The sequence below is a fragment of the Pteropus vampyrus genome, unplaced genomic scaffold (genome assembly GCF_000151845.1).
Source record: "Pteropus vampyrus isolate Shadow unplaced genomic scaffold, Pvam_2.0 Scaffold12, whole genome shotgun sequence".
Taxonomy (NCBI): Eukaryota; Metazoa; Chordata; class Mammalia; order Chiroptera; family Pteropodidae; genus Pteropus; species Pteropus vampyrus.
The window spans coordinates 15,035,993-15,058,208 of record NW_011888793.1 but is presented as its reverse complement, the minus strand read 5'-3'; the positions used below and the strand labels follow the sequence as shown (position 1 = coordinate 15,058,208).

At 36.0% G+C, this 22,216-nt stretch overlaps 1 protein-coding gene across 6 annotated transcripts in view; it reads right to left on the bottom strand.

The window, feature by feature from the left end:
* The window catches only part of NLGN1 (neuroligin 1), a 995,729-nt gene that overhangs the window by 762,017 nt on the left and 211,496 nt on the right, over positions 1 to 22,216 (bottom strand). The window contains exons 1-2 of one of the 6 annotated variants that reach the window (XM_023524777.1): positions 7,948 to 9,073; positions 7,239 to 7,322 (exon numbers count right to left, since the gene is read on the bottom strand). The gene's annotated coding sequence lies outside the window, so the exon portion shown is untranslated. Of the gene's footprint in view, positions 1 to 7,238; positions 7,323 to 7,947; positions 9,074 to 9,378; positions 9,837 to 19,213; positions 19,389 to 22,216 lie in introns of those variants that run through there. The other 5 variants (XM_023524764.1, XM_023524785.1, XM_023524772.1 and 2 more) reach the window with 5 other exon arrangements.

Sequence of the window (22,216 nt, the reverse complement as noted above, 5' to 3'; positions counted from 1 at the left end):
AAAAACTGTAAAATCTCAAAGCTATACAATATATAATAAATCTTAAAGCTATATAATATATATCATATATCTTAGGTTACCATTTTAAAGTAATGTCTCTATTATTATATATTTATACAAACCAGTTTAACTATATATTATTATATGAACATTGTTTATTACTAATTACCTGAAACAGTTCTGACAGCTAAAAGATACATTTAATTTCAATTAGTACGACCAAACATTTTAAACATAGAAACCAAGGCCAAGAGAAATGAAGTGAATTACAAGAAATGACATGGATGGTTATTAGAAGAGTGCTCTACAAGCGCAGGTCTCTTAATTCCTGGTATCGTGCTTTTTTCATTCCATCATAATCTACTTGGAAGACTAGCTACATTTTATATACTGTAAACTTGGAAGGAGAGTAGAGAATAAAAGGAGCTAGAATTAGATTCTAATCATACTAAGAATTATGTAATAATCTCTTTTGTACAAATATTTTGAGATTAAATAGTTGGTTAATAAATAACCATTACTGCATTCGCTTGTTTAAAAAATGAGGACACGTGTATCATTAAAGTTGCCATATCATTGATTTTGACAAACTTTTTTTTTTTAACATTTCACATCTCTTAAATCAGGATACATTTTATAATTCCTTATAAACACACAGTAGTGGAGGCACAGTTGCCGTTGCCTCTGTATGGAAAAGTTTGGTATAGTCCTCTCGCCGTGACCAGACAACAACCACTCCCAACATTTTAGAACAATTTAGCAAAGGAGTACGAGAACTGGGTGTTGTCTGAAAATCTTCAACTGTCACTTTCTCGTAAGATCAACAAAACACCAGCATCGAACCTTTTAGAAGGTATCAGCTACTTGGAATGAAATCCTGAACATAGTCATGGCGCAGTCTTAAGAAATGGGGCATCACCAACACACACAGACTGCTGTCTGAAAAAACATAGATATGTCTTACTCAAAAGAAAAATTATTTAGAAGAGTATGAACCTGAATAGGACAAAGCTTTTTGAATTCTTAAACCAATGTATTTAATTAATATTATACTTTTTTGCATATATAAGACTGATCTAGTATAAAAATCTACATCTATTTAAGTCTAAATGGCTTTTTATGAAAGCATAAAATAAAAATTCTAAGTGGTAGGAAGCATTGTGTAATGATTTAATTGGGATGTTTCTTTCTAAAGTGTACATTAAAAAATGATGTGTTCTGTAATCAGTGATTCCTTAGTTTGGGAGTAAATATGGTATATTAAATATATAATTAAAGATTTTATTCTCTGAGAGTAGCTTCAGGAACTTGCAACACCTAGGGTCAATGCTGTGAATCATAATTATTTCACAATGGATTTGTTGAAATTCAAGATATTGCCCAGGTCCAGATGAGAGTAGTTCAGAGAGATGCTTAGAAAACATACTCCTCTGGTAGTTGTCACTTGATACTAGAGTGCCCACTAAAATGTGGATCTATTTAAAACCCAATTTCACTATTTCTGCTTTCAAATATACCGTCTATTAAAACAAAAAGAGAAGTATCTGTTTTTGTCCCTAAACACAGAGTTACTAATTACCATTTTAAGTTTGATTAAAAAATCAGTTCCCCTGGAGGCAAGGAGCCTAGGTCAGAGGTGGTTTCTGTGGTGCGAACAGCTTCAGGCATGGAGCCCACAAAAAGAGCATCTGATACATGGAAAGATGCATGCTCTGAAAATATGTTCTAAAATTATGACAGTAAACCAATGAGACAGTCAATGCCCATCACAAAATTTGCTTTGAAATAGAGGGCTTTGGTGTTAAAGCTTCTTTGCCCCTTTATATTGGGGAGAAAGTTACTGGGTAGGAATGAGGTTACTGAAATTCTAAAGCTAGAGAGGAAAAAGAGTTGAAAAACAATGATCATAGAGGAAAATGTGTATAATGAATTTGGCTTATTTAAATTTTCTCTACCTTCCCTAACTTAGTTTCCCATCTGTCTGAAAATTATAACGTGTATCTCCATGAAAATGACTCAAGCACCATTGGTATCTCCTTTCCCTGAAATCATGTTGTATATGTTGATGGGAGTATAATTCAGCAGTTTTTTGCACACAATATTGTCCAATTTCTGAACATATATTCATCCAGGAAAATGACATGTATTGAGTGATATATGACAGCATTCATTTGTTTATACATGCGTGTATACATGTATATATATATTCTTCCTCCTTCCAAAAGTAATTTGAAGCAGCTTATGATAAAAATACCAAATATAATCAAACTCGAAGCAAATTTTAAGTTAAAAAATGGATTCGAATAATGAAGCATGGTGAAAGGAGATGGGTAAGAACCTTTTTTTCAGTTGAACACAAAATTAACTCTGTGTTTCCATGAAGTCAGACAAAAGAATGAAAATAAAGCCTCCCTTGTTTTTTTTGTTTTTTTTTTAAACTTATAATGTTCAATGAGAGAGAGAATCACTGGCATGTGAGCTGAAAATTAGACCCTTCCCTTATATCCTCCAAGTAAATGATTATCAAAAGCAGTGGGAGTAATTTTAATTTGGACAGAACCAATATCAAGTCCTTCATGACAGTAATTGGCAGAAAGTTTCACTCATTCCTCACATTATTCTTGAATTATGAGTGTAAGATCATGTGACAAACACAGATGATCTCTTAAGTGTGGAGGACATGTTCTGGTTTAATTATGATTGTTACATGATACAGTTGAAAAGGTAGAATTTTGGATTTCGGCATGTAATGTAGCATAATTTAGTATTTTTAATGATTCTCTCCTGGGCCAATTTTTACATTTTCTGATTTTCTAGATATTATTAAAAAAGAAAAAAATCTCTGGAACATCATGAAAGCAGTCATTCTACATCAGAAGCATGCAGCCGAGTATAGATACAATTTATGTCCATGGATTCAAAGACTATTTAATTCTCATGTATGTACATGTGCTTTTAACTCTAACATAGGCCTTCTATATTATAAGGAACTTGAGGAGGACGGGACATGATGTTTGTGGCACATCCTATCATGTACCCTATGTTATAGCTAATGCTTCCTTCCTCCCAGTTAACAAAAGCTCTGATTTTGTTTAAGTGTGATATTGCCATGTCTATAGAGAAAGCAGACCTCTCCTCCAGCCCAGGGGAAGGATTGATCAAAAACAATCATGCAATGCATTTTCTTTTTGTCAGTGATTAGTTTAAGAGTAGGAGGTGTCATAGAGTTAGTCAATCAAGCATAAAGGGAAGTCCACTGATAGCTTCTGGAAAAATTTTCTTTTCATTTCAATAAGAAAAAGACTGTCTCTCTTCTTTTTGCTTTGAGTGGGACTATTTGGAGAGGTGATTTGGGGCTTCGCAGTAGCCATATTGTTTCTGTTCTTTCCAAGATAGAGAGACAAGAGAATTTTAGCAAAGCTGTCCCAGGGCCCCTGACATCCTTGAACTGCTGAATTAGCTGACCCTGGACCAGCATACGTCCAGAATCCTTTCCTTGTTCTGCAAGATAATAAAAGTGTTCACTGTTTAGGCCTATAATTGTGTATTCTGTTATTTGCACACAAAAGTTTCTTAATAGCATATTTATATTTCTATATTCTACACAGAACTGAACAAAATTGGCATACAACAAACTCATAAAAAATGAAATATAAGGGTAAAAAATTAAAAACAAATCTTGATAATCAACCAGACAAGATCATCGACCATCTGGAAATTTTGATATATCTTTGTAAAGTAGAATTCTTCTTTATAATGCTATCTAACAGTACAATTGAGGCAAATAATTGAGCAACCTAATTTAAAGTTACTATAGCTCATGCTAACATATCTGTACAAGATATTATTATTGTACTTAATGTCATCACTAGCATGTGCACTTTTTAAATACAAGCATTAGAAGTAAATATAAGCATTAGAAAGTAAATACAAGCATTAGAAAGTAGTATTAAAACAATAGCTTTACACTTTTATTTCCTTTTGACATTTCTCATGATTGACTACTATCTAATTTGTAGCTATGAATAGCAAATATTACTGCTTTATTCAGTAAACCAGAGATGAGGTTCTGTCTGACAAAAAAAAAAAAAATTAGGAAGAACAAGATGCCCTCATTCTGCCCAGTTATTTTCCAAGTGAAATATCATCTAGAGAGAGAAAAAAATCAGAGTAGTATCAGTTATTTTAATAATATTTATCATGTGAAAAATTATATCAATTCTCTTTTACGGCTATTTACTTTATCTCCTTTTTAAAGAACTTAGATAAATTTTATATATTCATTTATTCGGGCATAGTGTCAAACATTTTTAGTTTTCAAAAGCAAATACATTTTCCCTTCTTTTTTTCACAGATTCTAATTTTCTCCAAGGTAGTGGTATGTCACACTAAAAATATATTTCCCAAGTTCTCATGTACTTAGAAGTGGCCATCTGACAGGCTTCTGGAAGTGATATGAGAATAGAAGTCTATGAGGAGAATGTCTACATCACAAAAAAAGAAAAAATGCTCAAAGAAAAGGCTTGTTTGGTTCTTTCCTGTTTCTTTTTTTCTTTTTTCTTTTCTTTCTTTTTTCCTGTTTTTAGAAAATATTTTCATATAGTTCTCTATCATTTATTAAACAAAAAACAAACAGATCTTAACCACCACTGCAATGCACAGAAAAAGTGGGGATAGGAAACAGGGAATTGCCTTTTTTCTGACTCTGGAGTAATTGATGTCAACCCATGATGATCTAAGAGATATCCGGCAATGTCTGGAATATTCCTGACTGTCATAATTGGATAGGTGAATGGGGTGTGCTACTGGCATCTAGTGAGTTGAAGTGAGGCAGGAGGTGTTGCTAACTATCTTCCAATGTACAGGACACTCCCTTATGATAAAGACAAGACTTATCTGGTCCAATATGATGTTAATGCCTAAGCTGAGAAATCCTGACCCAAAATACTCTTTGTTATCTTTTGTGGGGCCTAAAAGCACACATGATGTCAGAGGCACAGCAGCAATCTTACAACTATGAAAAGAAAAGTACCAAGATAACAGAAGAAGCTTAATCGTGTTTAAGCGAATGTCTTCTCTTGAGTTTTTATGATGTGAGATAAACCCTTATTTCCTTAATCCACTGTTGGTCAGGTTTTCTGCTGCCTCATAACCAAAATGTATTTCTAAATAATACATTTATTATTTTTCATAATACATTTATCATGATCAGACATGGGACTAAGCATTCTAAATAAAAGGATAAATCAGATATGGTTCTTGACCTCTGAAAACTTACTATCCAGTGAGGGGAACCAACCATCCAGAATTGTGAAAGGCGGACTACTCCAGGTATGAATAAAATGTTTTGGGAGCTCAGAGTAAGGATACAGGAGAGAAGGAGGGTGATGGAAAAAAGAACATTCTAATGAAACAAAATGTGATCTCCTCCTACAATTGGTGTGGAGGTGGGGAGGGGAGAGGAAAGTAATCCTTGAAGAAATATTAGCATAAGCAAAGCACAGAAGCCTACAGTGGTATGTACTATTGGGGAAAATAGTAAGAGTCTTATGAATGGAATAATAAGTTAATTAGGGAGGAGTTCCAGGTTGAAGGTGTTTTAATCTAAAAGGGAAAATTGGAGAATAAATTATGAAAAGAGTTCAATGCCATCATTGTTCTGGACTTTAGCATCCAAACTACATCCAAACTATAAAGAACCATTGGCCATTGTTAATAAGAGATCTGCAAGACCAGACCTGTGTTTTAGAAATAAATAAATAAATAAGTTTGGTGAACTGGACTTGGGTAATTCCATTTACATATAATTAAAATATAACAGGAGCCATAGGAATTCAAATAGGAATTATCCAATTTATAATCTAATAAGACAGAAATAGACATCAAATTTCACTTCAAAATACTTCAAAATGTAGCAAAAGTATATTATTGAACTGTTATGGTTTTAAACCTTATTGTAAATTCCAATTGTGTTTTGATTACAAAAACTACAAATTAGCATCTGTTAGGTAATTCATAAAGTAATTATTTTGTATAAAAATAAAAAGAAATCTAGAAATAAACCATTACTCTGCTTTGCTAAAAAAAAAATGTTTTAAATTATTTGTTTCAACATAGGGAAACTCAAGTGGTATTTATCAATCATATCTAAATCTGTACTAATATCAGACTCACAAAAAGTCATCAATAACGTTAAGATATATGTGGGAAAAAAATCTTAGCTTAGATTCATATCTGTATTCTCTAGTTATAGTTACTTAATTATTATTTTAAAAAATCCTAAATAACCGATTTAAGAAAATTTGAAGGAAGATGTAGATCCTGCCACTGGATAACCATGTAGAAACAATAAAAGTGGAATAAAATATGAGAAGTTCAGCGTTGAAAGAGACTTTTGATAAAGTCAGAGAAGTCACCCTGCCATACGAAGAGTCATCGAGCCTTCAAACACTCTACTTGCAGCAAATGGAATTCTTAGCCTACCTTCTGTGAGTTTATATTCCACCTTCGATTTCAAAACAATCCAGACATTTACATTTGAAAATATGTTATACCTCAATATAAAAGGAAATTTTCAAAAAACGAAACCCCACTGAGGGAATACAGATAAGATTGACACAAAATAGTTTGCGAGTGGAAGGAGGCAGGCTTTGGAAAGGCCAGGAGCTAAAGAGAGCTTTCATTACCCCACACTGCAGGAACTGTAGTGTATAGGCTGCTGAAAGATTGACTCACTCAATTTCTGCTTATGTTAAGAGGATTGGAAAGACTAACTGTAGAATAGCAGGCTTACAGAAAACAGTTACTTCTTTTAATCAAACCATGTAATCAGAAGGCCTGAGTAATGATTAACTTCTACTTTCTCTGTGAATCACTCAATCACTCAGCAGTGCAGATAGACTTAGATTCATTCTCTGCCAAGGGAACAGTTAACAATGTTTTTATACTTAACATTTAATATTTTAAATACGTGCATGGCCCTTGATTCTAAGCACATTTCAAAAAGCTAGTGTTCTGCTAGGTTGTAATGGCTGATTGAAATGCCAAGGCATTTTATAGGTTTTACACTCAAACACATGTACCCACACCTATGATCCTATTTATAATTAAGCACAATTACTTTTTGAGAAATTCATTATGACCCTGTAATTTTCATGTACAGCATGAGAATTTATTAAAGTGAAAATAGTCTACTGTAGTTTCAATATAAAAAGAAGAAAAATTAGTATATTAAATACCTGTAAAAATGCAGAGTAATAGATACAGGGTTAGCTGGCTATCAGAATTCATGTTTCCTAAGTCCTACATGTAATACTATAGTCCTAGAAATGAAAAAGAAAAAATAATATAATGCCTTGGTAGAGGCCAACTGCTCATGATTTAGAATAATAACAAATGAATCAAATTTTATACACATAACTTCCCCCATCTCTATAAGATGCTAACAACCTCCTCTGGAATAAATTATTCCCAATTTAAAAATCTCAACCTAAATCATTTTAAATTCACTGCCGGTGGTTTTTCATTTCTATTAACAAAGCATTGTGTTGGACAGACAGGAGCGAGTGGAGAGCGTTCGAAATGTTTGGACTACCTTCTCTTCCCAGGAGGGTTTATTGGCCAATAATGCATAATCTAGCTGCTGCTCATCGAGGGGCATCTCGGCAGTGACATTTTGACTTGAACCACACAGATCTGAAAACCGCTTCTTAGGAAATATGCGGAAGAGCAACTTTCTTATCCCGGTCAAACTAAGAGGCGGAACCACCCCCCTGAACTAGCCCGGAGGACCTGGGGAGAGCAGGAGGCTGAAGGCAGCTGGTCTGCGCTCCGCCTCGGCTTCAGGCAAGGTTTTCTTCTGGAGGTGGCATTGTTCCTCCATCTGTTCAGCCTCCGTATTTCCCAGGAAACCCTCCCCGCTCTCTTTTTTCCTGATTTCTTTGGTACCTCTCTGCCGGTGGCTCGGCTCTTGGTCTCGGTGGTCCCTGGGCACAGCTCTGGGGTGAAAAGCTGCAGTGACTGGGGCGCCGCTCTAAGGCGTAGGAGGTGACTGCACTCGTCAGCCCGAGCTCGGGCAGCGTGCGCACCTCACTCTTGCTTTCTCCCTTTCCTCCGGGTCTCTCTGGCTCGGACGGGCTGTTCTGGCCTTCCCCGAATCCGACTCGCCTTTCCCGCGGTCTCTTCTCACATCACTCTGCACGCTCAGCGTTGGCCGCTGGGTCGTCAGCGCAGGGACACAACGCCCCCGCCCGCAGGCGGGGACAAGGGATGGAAGGGTCAAGGCGTCGCGGAGAGGCGGGAGGAGGGGCGAGGAAAGCCAGGGCAGGTGGGGGGCGCGGGGAGCCGGGCGCATAGAGGCGGGAGAGAAAGCCCAAGAAAAGAGAAGATGCATCTGCTCTGAAAGTGCCAATGGAAAGAGGACAGACAGAAGGGGCAGGAGTGGAGATGAGCAGAGAAGGACCCACAAGGAGGGGTGGGCAAAATGGGCAATTTGAAGACTGCCAGGGAGTGAGATGGTGAACGGAGGAGGAAGGAGGTTTGAGGGAGAGGAAAAAAAAAATAAGGGCAAGTTCCCACGTCTGCCCTAAAGGTCGAGTCTGAAAACGCGTCTGCTGAACGGAGAGTTAAACAGGGACTGGTCATGGTGTAAACGGTAGCTTTAAAAAAGAATTAAGTATCGCGTAGTTTTCCCTACACTAGACTCAGTTCTATCTCGCTCAACTCTGGTTAATGACCCTCCAAGTAAAATGAATTGGCTTTATGCAGACACGGAAGCTGAATCTCCTCCAGAGTGGATTCCTCCTGAGGTATTGGTTTGGTTTTAAATGAAAATAAGCATTTGGGAAGTTCCACGAACCCCTGTGCTAAAGAAACCACCCAGTTCATTAAAGTTTATATTTTCATTGCTTTTATTTTCACCAGAGAATAGAAGTGAGGGTTTGGCACCAAGAGATGTTTAAAACAACTACCTAGGTAGCATTATTTCTCAAAAAGACAATATGGGCTTCCTAAAACAGCTAAAAGGGAATTGGGAAACTCAGTTAATCGTCTGAGAAGGAAGAAAGAGAAGCATTTAAACTCTTAACAGACAATTAAACCTCCAGCAACCCCGCAAACTCCCCCGTCCCCCCACCACCCCCGCCGTCATCACGATCACCACCACACACACACCACCACCACCACCAAATTCGCAAGTGGAAAAGGGTAAAGCGTTCAGAAGAGAAGAGAGGAGGGCAGGGTAGGTGGAAGGTGGAAAGAGAGAGAGAGAGAGAGAGAGAGAGAGAGAGAGAGAGAGAGAGGGAGGAGAGTGGGAAGTTCTCGGCAATCCCGGGATTAAGATAAACGCCGGAGCTTTGAGGACGCAGGGAGCTCCCTTACCTTTCTAAGCCCCGTTTGCACCTGATCTGCAACCATAAATACTTCGAGATGCTTAGTGTGCAGCCAAACGATGGCCGAATGTTAAACAATTCTTCATGCTCCCTCCCTTTTTTAAAAAACAGGCTCAGAAGAATGTTAATACTGTTCTCGTTATCCATCGGCTCCAAAACATTCCGCTTTGTCGGCAAGAGAGACGAAAACCAAGTGCTTGGGCACGCGTATCTGTATTTATATGTTATGCGGTCGGTATATAAACATATATACGTTTTCTGCATAGAAATCCAAAAAGAAAAGCACCACAGATGCCTCTGAAAGACGGAGGGGACGGGGAAAAGAAAAAACTTGGCAAGCCAAATGTATCCAAAGATTTCGTATCAGGAGCCACCTGCTTCAATATGCAGAATTCCCGAGATGTAGAGGAAGAAGAAAAAAAATACGAATAAAATAAAATACCCAAAACGCACTTGAAACTGGAAGACGCCTAAGAAGCGTGGAAATAGAAAGGATGAGAAGATCTCCCGAGGGTACAGATCCGTCAGCTAAGTGAGCAATCCCCTCCGAAAATCACAGGCGGGGAGGTGGCTGCAGATGCGTCCCCGCTCCGGTCCCCGCCGCCGCCGCTGCTACCTGTAGACGCGCGCGCGCGCTCGCGCGCACACACACAGACACACACACACACACACGCACACGCGAGCACACACACAGCACAACCTCCTCTCCTCCTCCTGCCTCTCTCCGTGCCGTTGCCGGGTGCAGGAGTCTGAATCAAGCTAGACTCATCCTTCAGACTCCGTCCTGCCCCTCAGAGCCACGATTTCCTCCCCTGCCATCTCCTTCCCAGGGTCAGAGCCGCTATCGCAGTGGGGGCGGGCTTTTTGGGGGCGCGGGTCCAAAGTCGCAGACGCGATGCTGGTGGTGGTCCCTCCCTTTACAAGTTCCACCCTCCTCCCTCTCTCCCTCCTCCCACAGCGACCCAGCAACCTCGGCCCGCAGGCCGCAGCACCCCAGGCAGCAGAATTGGTTAAGGGCCTTGGGGCGTCACGTGTGACGTTCACCAAACCCCTCGGAGAAGCGTGTGAGTGAACCGACACGGACGCCAAGCCTCGAGGCCTCGGACGCAATGAGTTTTTCTGTTATTGGCGTCATTGTGCTCCCCTTCTGAGCATTTTCGTCTTGGTGACTGTGAGCGCAGAGTTAGAGGCAATAGCCTTCTCCGTGCCTTTTCAGGGTTTATTTTATTTTATTTTATTTTTTTCCTCCTTTGGTAGATCTTTTGCCACCAAACTCTCCCCGCTACTCTCCCCCAGTTTCTGTTTCCACCAGCTAGAGGCAGAATAAGCTCCGAATTGTAGCTTCTGTTTTGGCCCCGTTAGTGGGGGTAGTATAAATGCAACGCCACTGCCTTTGGCCTCTTCCCTCTGGCTGCGTCCACATCTGCCTCTGGATGGGTGATTTTTTAAAATTCAACATAGCTAATAAGTGTTAGCTTTTGTGATTCGTATGACTCACTATACCACATTGTTTTCAGCTACCCACCTTCTACAAGCTTCTCTGTGTGAATTTTTAAATGCAAGTGAGTGGGGGGATCAGGTCATGTCAACACAATCATTAAATTAACTGATTGTAAGTGTAATAAAACAACAACAACAAAAATCTACCAGTAGGAAATCTTTAGGAGAAATCAGTGAGGGTCTAGAAAAGAGTTTCTTATTAACAGCTTGCTTCACATTTGTTAATCACATGTATGCTTTAATCTATAAAATTCCAGAAAAAGAATTTTACGATAACCAATACTTGAAATGCAGTTGCCCTGAAGTATCATTCTTAATTAATTAATAACAATAAATAAAATCTAAGGTTCCAACATATGTGATCTGACTTTTCAAAACAATCTTAAATATGACCTGTCATTCCTTCTTCTTAGAAGGAATTCGTACCACATTCATTTTCCTGTATAGTTTTAAAATTCAGTCTACTCATTTTTCCTTTTTTAAAAAGTAACCTTTAGGTGGTGTGTTGACAAGTAGTAGATTTCAATATTGCTTCCAGGAAAATGAATTTTATTCAGCTAAGAAATGTACAGTAGTCCCCCCTTATCTTTGGAGGATCAGTCCAAGATCCCCCCACCCCGTGAATGCCAGAGGCAGAAGATAGTACCAAACCTCATCTATACTATATATTTTTTCCTATATATGTAAGTTTAATTCCTAAATTAGGCAGAGTAAGAGATTAATAATAACTAACAATAAAAATAGAACAATTATAACACTATACTATAATAAAAGTTATGTGAGTGTGGTATCTCTCCCTCTGAAAATATCTTATTGTACTGTACTTAACTTTTTACTTAAAGGAACCACTTTATGGCTTCTCTTTGGCATATCTGAGTTGCCAAATCATTACTCTTGTACTTCGGGGCCATTATTAAGTAAAATAAGGGTTAATTGAACACAAGCACTGTAATACTGCAATAGTCAACCTGATAAACTAGATAGCTACTAAGTGACTAAGGGGTGAGTAGCATGTATATACAGTATGGAGAAGCTGGATAACAGAATGAATCATGTTTTAGGAAGAACAAAGCAGAACGGCATGAGATTTTATCAAGCTACTCAAAAGAGCTAGCAATTTAAAATTTATAAATTATTTCTGGAATTTTCCGTTTAACATTTTAGGACCATGATTGACTGAGGGTAACTGAAACTGCAGTCAATGAAACCACGGATAAGGGGGGACTACTGTATCTGATTCTTGGTGACAATTGTAGTTTGCCCAAGTTTGCCTAAATTCTAAATCCCATGAACATTCTCTGGAATTTTTAGAATACACCGGAATTTCCCAGGAAAGATAAGATATAAGTACCTATTCCAATATCAATAAAAGTGCCTTTCAACTTTCATGAGACTACACAACTAAAGTAGGCTGATATAAGGAATAATTATAACTGCAGAATCAAATTTTTAGAAAAGAAATTGGATGATTTGATTAAGTTGGCCATTATAATTTACAGAATGTGAAGTTTTGTATACTCTCTCTTAACCCAAGGCTGTGGGTACCACTTTCTAAGTGCATAAACTGAGGTCAATGTCAGAACCTTAATGACTGAAGGTTTTTCATTTCTAACATTTATTTATAGTATGAAATTATAGTATTTATAGTATGAAATTAATTTAAAATAAAGTGTTTTTTTCATTATTCTATCACAGGTATACTGTATCAGCTGGACACTATTATCTCATTTTCAAGAGTCTTACAAAAAAGCCCAAGAATGTTAAAAAATGTATCACAATCTGTATATAGAGGCGGATGAGTAAACTTCTCTTGCCTATTTTTCTCCACTTTCCCAATCAAACCTCCTGAGGGAAATAAACTCATCCCATATCGTTTGATTCTCAAAGCAATTAAAAAGCAAGAAGTTATATTTTTTTATTTTTTTCTTCTTTTGTTGGTATTAAAAGATGAGACTCTGGAATTAGGTTGCCTGAGTTTGAAACCTGTATCTGCATCTCATTTGTGATTGTGTGGTGCAAGATACTTATCTCCCTAAACTTTAAATTTTATCTCTAAAAATGGAGATATTAATAGTATCTACTTTATAAGAATGTTGTGAAGATTATCTAAAAATAATGCACGTAAAGCACTTAGCACATAAGTAATTTTTTAGTGTTCACTCTATTGTTAGTATCTATATAATGCTTTTTCTCTTCTGATTCAAACTTTAGTATACGTAGTGACATTTGGATTAGTGTTAAAAACATCGCGAAATTTGATTGCATACATAACTATTACATGAAAGTCATTTATGATTTGACAGTAATTACTAGGACTCCCCTGCCTTCTCTTTTTCTTTTGGTACTTTGTCTTCTATTAACTAATTTTAGGGTAAGTGATTATATTAAATGTGGATGATAGAAAAGAAAAAATTAAACACATGAATAGGTGATGAAGACATCAATAAAATGTAGGAAATTGGAATCAATTTACATTGCAAATCGTGGTCTTTATAGGTGTGATATTAAGCATGCTCAAGTTTACTCCCTTTTACCATGTCAGATATTATTTGGAATGAATACTGGAACTCTGTAAAGTTAAGTACAAATAAAAACCCTGTGAAATTTGCCCAAACACATCTGCTCATCTGTAGATTTGAAATGGATCTTAATATAACATATAGGTAAAGTGTTAGCATTTTCTGAAAATATTGACTCAAAAGAGTCAATTTAGTAAGTGAAAGTGGGATGGGGAATCACTAGAGAAGTAGTAAAATCACCTCTATATGTCTTTGTGTATTACTTAATTGTTGTGATGGTAAATTTTCTTTTCCAAGAAATAAAAATAAAAAATAGTGGAAAAGGAAGTTAGGCTTGAGGGCAAATATCATATTGTACTTTCAGACACCTCTGTACAGTACTTTGTAGACTCAGTTTGCTTTCGGTCTAGAAAGTCATTAAATGGGAAGATTTTTCCCCCCAGCAATTATATATATAAAGAAAATTAAATGGCATGTTCTTCTAAAGTATAGAAAAAGCGAAAACATTACTCAATCTTTGGAAAATCCCAAAGACTCATAGCAGGAGATTAGCACTTTTTCTTTCCACTTCAGAAGAAAAAGTATTGATAGAATATTAGGCTTAGATGAAACTTTACTTCAACTTTCCTCATAAATCATATGTATTTTACTTAAAATGGGTTAAATATAAATAATATACTGAGAGAGTTTATAGGAGAAAATAGAGTTCATATTTCAGAAAGAAGTAAAAGATAGAGCTAAATTATCTGTCAAATTATGGCATTTGCCAAGTGTAACACCTGCACAGATTCCTGGCAGTGTTTCTTTATGACCTAGACAAAAGATATAGGTGTTATTATTACAGAAAAGACATATCCTGACTTCGAGGATTACCAGCATAGTCTGGTAGTATATAATATCCATTTGGCCACAATCTACCTGGTCTCCAGATCTAGTCTGTCCACACACCACCTCTTCATCCCACACAGTCTGTGTAGCATGGCCTACCATGAAATACAAACTCCTTTTCCTACGATCCAAATTCAGCATGCTCTCAATTCCAGACATCTTTATTCAACTTTCTCTCCCATTATTCCTCTTCCTAATCTCTGCATTGTCCTGAAAATTATAATTTGCTGGTCTCCGAGGACAATTATAATGATTTCTTCTCTTGGTTTGTCCAAATCACCATGCCTATTTACTGAAAACTACCAACAATACTACCTAAAAGATTCCTCTCAGCTAGAAATTATTTCTCTTTACTGGGAATGTAACTGATACGCACCTCCTATTATGCAACTGCACAGTCTATCTTGTGTCACCATTATTTCTGGGTCTTTTGTTTCCCTTAACTTGTTTACAGGCTACCAAAATATCTCTCACCCCAGGACCTTTACACTTGCTATTTCCTCTGCCTAACCTCTCTTCATCCTGATGGGCATATGACTCCCTCCTGCATTCATGCAGGTCTCTGCTCAGAAGTCATTTTCAAAAGATGTTTTCACTGACTACTCGTATCTAAAATAGCATTTTCCTCCCCTGCACTCTCTGTCTCCTTAACTTCTTATATTTGCTTCAGAGTACTTATTATAACCTAACTATATTTATTTCTTTATTATTTGCTTCTCCTCAGCAGAAAGAAGGTAAATGCCATGAACTCAAAGACTTAGTCTGTTTTGTTTATTGCTGTGTTTCAAACACCTGGAATTATGCCTGACTCATTGTGGTTCTTTATACACAGTTGAATGAATGAATGAATGAATGAGGTCAATTTGATTCACTAATAGTAATTCTGGAGGCATGATTACAGACTATCTCTGACTTCAGCCAACAGTTGAACATAAAAGCTTAGGAATGTGATCAGATGTTCTTGAAAGGCATTTCTTCAAAATAGATTTCTTATTTAAAATACATTAAAGCCATAATTATAGGACATAGGTCCTACTTTTTTGAGATAATGTTTAGAATGGGCATATATTAGCCCTAAATGTGTTCATAAAGCAATGATACCATACTTTCTAAGATATTTTGTTCATTTAAGAGCCAATGGCACTTTATTACACATGACTTAGATTCTGCCTTTGTTCATTTCCCAGAGTTTTACTATTTTAAACAATGTATCTAGGTGATGTTCTTTTTCTTAAGTTCTAAAATTCATTTTTTTATAATTATTTTAAAAACCTGAAATTTATAGAAGCAGTTATAAAAGTTCATAAGAAAGTCAAGATTGCTTTGTATTATTCATTAAATGACTTCTCACTCACCAATCCTTTGAGCTCCTGTCTGTATCTATTATCTCATTATTGAAAGATCAAAAGAACTATGAAACATGGTCCCTTTCCACTTGTACAATATCTCTCAGGTAAAATCATACCTAGACAATATGATGCCTTTGTGCATAATACAAAAAGACTTTCCAGAGAAGGACATTCCAAGCAGAGGAGCAACATATGTAAAGACATGAGCTCACTGGTGCGCAAAATGTGTTATTAAAGGCATGCAGCTCAGTTTAACGGGAGGCATGTAGGGGAGTGGCAAGGAGTGAGTAAGAAGGGTCAGATAATGAGGGGACCTGTGTGCCAGGCAATGAAGTTTGGACCTGATCCCTAACCAAGGCCAGTGGAAGGCTTTCAGCAAAGAAGTAGTGTGATATATTTGCCTCTTAGAAAAATTTGTAGCAGCATTGAGAGTGGATTGAGAAGAGGTAAAACCAAATGCAGGGAAGCCGGTTATGAAATTATTGCAATAGTGCACAAAAGAGATGCAGGCGTCTAAACTACATAGCAACAACGGCAACAAAGAAATTAGGAGTAGCGCATTAATACAAGAAACACTTGGAAACTGATCGGCTATAGAATGTGAGAGAATGTTTTAAAATATTTGTGGTTTTTGAACAAGAGCAACTAGATGAATGATATTGTCAATCATATCACCTTTGTGAAGTAGGGGTTTTAGTATACCTATTTCTCAGATGGAGGAACTAAGACCCAGGGGTAAAATGTCTAGATCCAAGGCATAACAGTGTAGGCTTAAAACTATGCCCTCTGACTCCAAATTGAATTAACTTACCATTACCACACACTATCCTCCTGAACTTAAAAGGATTGAACAGGTATGAGAATATGGCTTTCAAATATTAGTTGGTTCAAGTTTATATTTGATAGGCATTTAGGAGAAACTGAGTTGAAGATTACTGGTAAATGTCTGAAGTTTAGTTATTCTGTATTAAACAAAAAGAAGTTAATATATTTTTGATGTCAAGGACTGTCTAAAACTTCAATAAGTATAAAAGAGGAGGAGGAAGGTGGGAGAAAGAGAACACCAATCCAAGGCAGCTAGAAAAATCTCGATTGAGGACTGAATTTCTAGTTAGTCTTATAGGATCAATTTGACCAAAATATGTGGACAAAAGGATAAAGAGCTAATGGTCTGAATAAATTTGTCTTCTAGATAAACACTATTATTTTTAAGAAATATGAAGGACTGGCTTCTGGTATTGGCTGAATAATCTCTTTTTAGACTGACCTTCACAAAGACAACAACTATAAACTCTGAGCATAACATAAAAAAGCAGCTACATAAAGGCGCTTTATAGTAGACAGAAACATGCAGATTCTCATAGGGAGTCCAAATACAGAGAAGAGGGGTTGAACAGAGTGAATTCTCAATTTTTGTAGATGATAAACTGGGGCCCAGAGCAGTCAGTGTGAGGGGAAACCAGTGACTCCTTGGTTTGGGGAATCTGAGGATTTAACTCAGGGGAAACTGAGAAAAAAGAAGAACCTCAAGGAAAACCAAATAAACAAACATGGAATGCTCAAATTTTGTCGGCTCGCATCTTTGGTTGACCTCTGAACCACACATATTTGCAACAGATTCATAACAGCGTAGTTAAAGAACAGATCTGAATTAGTATTGGAGTCATTGCCGAAATACTTTGCAGCTAGAATGCAACCAAGATAATGCCCTGCTAAAATAAAAGAAATGATACTCTTTAGAGAAAATCAATAGAATTTAGTCTCCATAATGTAATATTCATACTGTTCAAGATATAATCTAAAATTACCTGACATACAATAATTCCAATAATTCAGGAAAATAAAATCTGTTCTCGAAAAAAAAGAAAATCAACTGAGACCAAACCCTAGATTATCTATATGTTGGAATGAGTCAACCGAAATTTTAAAACAGCCAGTAAGTAAAAGAATGTATGCTTGCAGTGAATTAAAAAACAACAACAACAACAACAAGAAATTTAAACAAAGAAATATACATAATAAAAAGAATCAAGGGACATCCTAAAACTGGAAAACAATATGTATAAAGCTAAAAATTTACTGGATGAGCTTAAATGTGAAATGATGGGATGACTGAAGGTAAAATAAAAGATATTACCCAATGTAAAGAACAGAGAAAATTGAAAGAAAATAAACAGATAATATAAAACAGGCCTAAAAGAATAACAAATATATGGCCAAAAAATTTTGAGAATAAATGGTAACATACTATCATATTGCTGGTGGTATGCAAAATGGTGCATCCACCTTAAAAAATAGTTTAATGATTTCTTATAACAATAAACATATGCTTGCCATAGGACCTAGCAATCTCACTCATAAGTATTTACCACAAGAAACGAATGTATAGGTCTACACAAAGATTTGATTGCAAATTTTCATAGCAATAGTTTTTCATAACAGCTCCAAACTGAAAACACATTAAATGTTTATTGACTCATGATTGGATGAACAATTTGTGTTATATCTATACTTTGGGATATTACTCATTAACACAAAAGAACATAATATTGAAAGACATACTATAAAAACAAATCTCAAAAATTATGCTAAGTGAAAGAAGCCCAATACAAAAGATTGCTTGCTTCATGATTCCACTGATGTAAAATTTTAGAAAACACAAAACTCTAGTAATAGAATGAAGACTAGTGGTTGCCTAGGACCAGGGTTGGGCAGCCAATAATGGTAAAGGATTATGAGGGAACTTTTAAGACGAGTGGACCTTTATGTTGACAACTGGAATGGAAAGAGAATACATCAGAAATATTTCAAAGGAAGAAACTAATTATTTGGATATTATTCACTAATTTAAAAAATTAAAAATACTGCACATGAATGTAAAAATAATATATGAAAGCATTCACCCAAAATATTTTATCAGTGTTTACCTATTGGCAGAAAGTGAGAAATTATACTTTTTACCATTTAGCTACCCCACCATAAACACTTTATTTCAGTCACTATTTATTAACTTTCTTAAACTTCACAACTAAACTATGAGGTAGGTTTACTAACCCCATTTTATATATTAAGAAACTGAAGCCCCATGTTTAAATGAATTATTCAAGATCCCACAACTAAAACACGATAAAGCTGAATTCAGACTAAAGTCTGACACAAAGCCCATTCTGCTTAGCCCTATTGAAAGAATACATTTTCAATTTCACACACTGACACCAAAGAAAATACAAACTGAGAAAGCGCTGTTGAATCTGGCAACAATTTAGCAGGAAAAAGTTTGAGTAGGATAAAGGAGAAAGACCATTGGATTTAAAAGGCTTATCAGAGAATGGATGAATAGTAAAGTGACGTAACTTTGATTAACTAACATTTCTCAAAATCTTCAATGGTCTTCCATCTTTACAGTAAAAACACAGACTACGTTTCGACATCATTCACTCTTTTTATAATGTAATGGACAGAAACTCAATCCAAGCACAATTAAGTAAAACAAGCAAACTCTTAAAAAGCAAAAACATAATTTATTGTGCTATGTAATTGAAAAGCTTAGGGTATGTTGAGCTCTCACCATGACTGTATTCAGAGGCTTAACGGAGGTCATTAAGTTTTTCTCTTTCCTTGTCTTCATCCTTGCATGGGTTTATTTCGGCTTTATTTTCAGTCTATCTTTCTTTATGTCTGGAGCTTGATGCCTTTCAGCAACTGCAGATATGCTCTTCAAATGGCATCCCCAGGATAAATCACTTTGTTAACCAGAAAATAAATCCTATGGAGGACTTTAAATGATTTTGCTTGGATCGTGCCATCCTTTCTGTGACTGGAAGTAGAGTTAATTTGCTTTATGAAGCCCAGGACACATAATACACCCCTACACCAGGTAAGAGGGCCCATCAAGATTTACATATACAGGAGGCCAATGTAGTTTGAAAGTCTAGGATGATTACCAGAAGAAGAGAGTTGAAAAAGCTGCCTAAGCAGACTTAAACTACAGCCATAATTATAGTTTACCACATACTGCTTCCAGTTTCTCTCCCATTCCCTTCTTTCCCGTTCCTTCTATGAAGCAAACATAAATTAGATATTGCAAAACCACGTCTTGTGCTTTCACTTCTCTGATTCTTTGTTCAGTTTGTTCATGCTACTTTCAGTTCCTTCTAAAACTGTCCAATGAAATATAAATTCTAGAAACTAATGTATTGCATATATTAGGTGCTTAATGAATGTTCATTAAAAGGAATTGTCTAAGTAGTTCATTAGACATTCAGGAGACAAAAAGAGACACAGGACACAGTCACTAACCTCAAAGAGCTTTCACTTAGAAGGTTAAAGAAAACATTATAATCAAAGTATATGAAACAAAACAATGCAAGTAAATAAAAAGAATAATGAGAATTCAGAGAAGGAAGGGATTAAGGACTGAGGGGAGAGGGAAATGGATTTCAGAAAATACTTGGTTAAGAGGGAAATATCTGATTTTCCTTAAAAGTGATTGAAATTCAGTGCATATTTGTTTTGAATGAACAGATGAACGAATGAATGAACTGATGTAAATGAACGAACAGATATAGCGTATGAAATTTAGATCACCCATAAAAAGAAAAAAGTTAGGCTTTTAACTCTGTAAGGTGGTGGGGTAAAAAAAAAAAGGTAAGTTTTCATGTTTGTTTGTTTGTTTTTAATTTAGAGAACTGAGCATGTTTGAAGAAGAGAAATATTAAATGGGATATATTAAATTCACTAATAAAAATTTGGCTAGATGCAAGATTTGGTCCAGAAAAAAGTAAGATTGAGATGCAGAAAATAAATGGAATCTTAAGGCCAAATCTTTTAAGGAAAGCAAAATCTTAAATAGATTTGGGGGTATAGGGAAGAAATGCTATAGGAAAGTGCCTTTCTTTAAACAATTGTCTTATGTTTAAAATGGCAAAGGTTAGTTCAGAGTAGATTTTGCTGTTTATAATGGATAACTATGTTTAAAACATGCTTAATTATAATTTATGGACTACATTAAAGTAGCAAAATACTTCCTCATACAATATAGAATACCTAATTCTTAATAACCTACTTTAATCCAAAGTATAAAAGTATTCTTCCAGTCATTTATATATAAATAGAGGTGTTAAGTGTCCCTTACAGTATTAGGAAATCAATATAAATATTTAATGCAAAGGAAACAACAAATGATTTAAGTGTCTTCAGGTTGCAGTTGGAGATAATTGCCCTCTCACATTTCTTTCTCATATTCTCTGTTTCAGAGAAATAAAAGTACTATATTTGATAAATATAATAGTAATTACAATTTTGAAATTCATGAGGCAGATTGCAAGCCTAAAGTATCTAGTGCTCTCACAATGGAAAATGTATTAGAATAACTCAATATTTGTGATATAAATAAACCCATATTCTTATGTGCTAATATGTCAGTTTATTTATATAACAGCCACTTAGAACTAACTATAACATTTAATTACTAAAAGATAGTAGGTATTTGATCCTTCAGTTACAGGGAGGTAATGTAAAGCCTGATTCCTATATAGAAATTTTTGCTTGTAAACATTGCATGTTGAAGGAAGAACCAGGTAACCTGTAACTCTAATGTTAGACTGGATAAATAATATGCACTGAAGGGCCATTTCATTATTTTGGGACATGCCTCGTTTTTGCAGAGGTCTGAGGGATCTCTTTCCTCTTTCAATTTGGAAAGAATTTCATATGTGGCCCTTTCTATTTCCATATGTTCCTAATAAAAAGCAATATACGAAGGGGAAAGAGTGTGGAAAAAATGCACTGCCATGAATTATGTTAAGCATTTATTTCTCAGCTTATCTTTTACTAAACACCTCCAAGCATCCTGCCTAGTAGCCAAAATCAATCATTTGCATTCATACACCCTACAGGTCTTAATTCTTTCTGTTTTCTCTTCCTGGAGCATTCCCTCTCCAAATACTTCTTTCCCTTTATCTTTTCCAGCCGAATAGTCTCAAATCAAAAAATGTAGAGTTCAGCTCACTCTCTATTCCATGACACCTCTTCCCCTTTTCCCCTCAAAATGGAAGTAGTACTTTTCTTCTGAACTTCTCTAGCACTTCTTTGTAATACCCTTGCTGCAGCCATCACTATCTGACTCAAAGTGATTTTTTATGCATTTTTCACCTACCTATTTTAAAAGTGATTTATAGCATTTTTTTTTTAAATTTGTTAGAGTGCCTGGCACATGGGTAATCTTGCACATGTAAATACTCCATAAACATTTGTAAATAAATGAATGAATGAAAAATAAATACAGACATACCTCAGAGATATTGTAGGTTTGGTTCCAGACCACTGCAGCAAAGTGAGTTGTAATCTTTTTGTTGGCGGAGGTCTTGACTTCAATTTATAAGAAACGCAACATCGATGGAGTGCAATAATGCAAAGTGCAATAAAATGAGGTATGCCTGTTTGTTAGAAAGAAGAGCAGTTAATAGGTTATTGCAGTCATTCAGTGGTGCTCACACCCTTCAAACCAGGATGCTGGTAGTGTATACTAGGGCTGTGACAATGGAAATGGATGTAAGTGGGAAACTGTGAA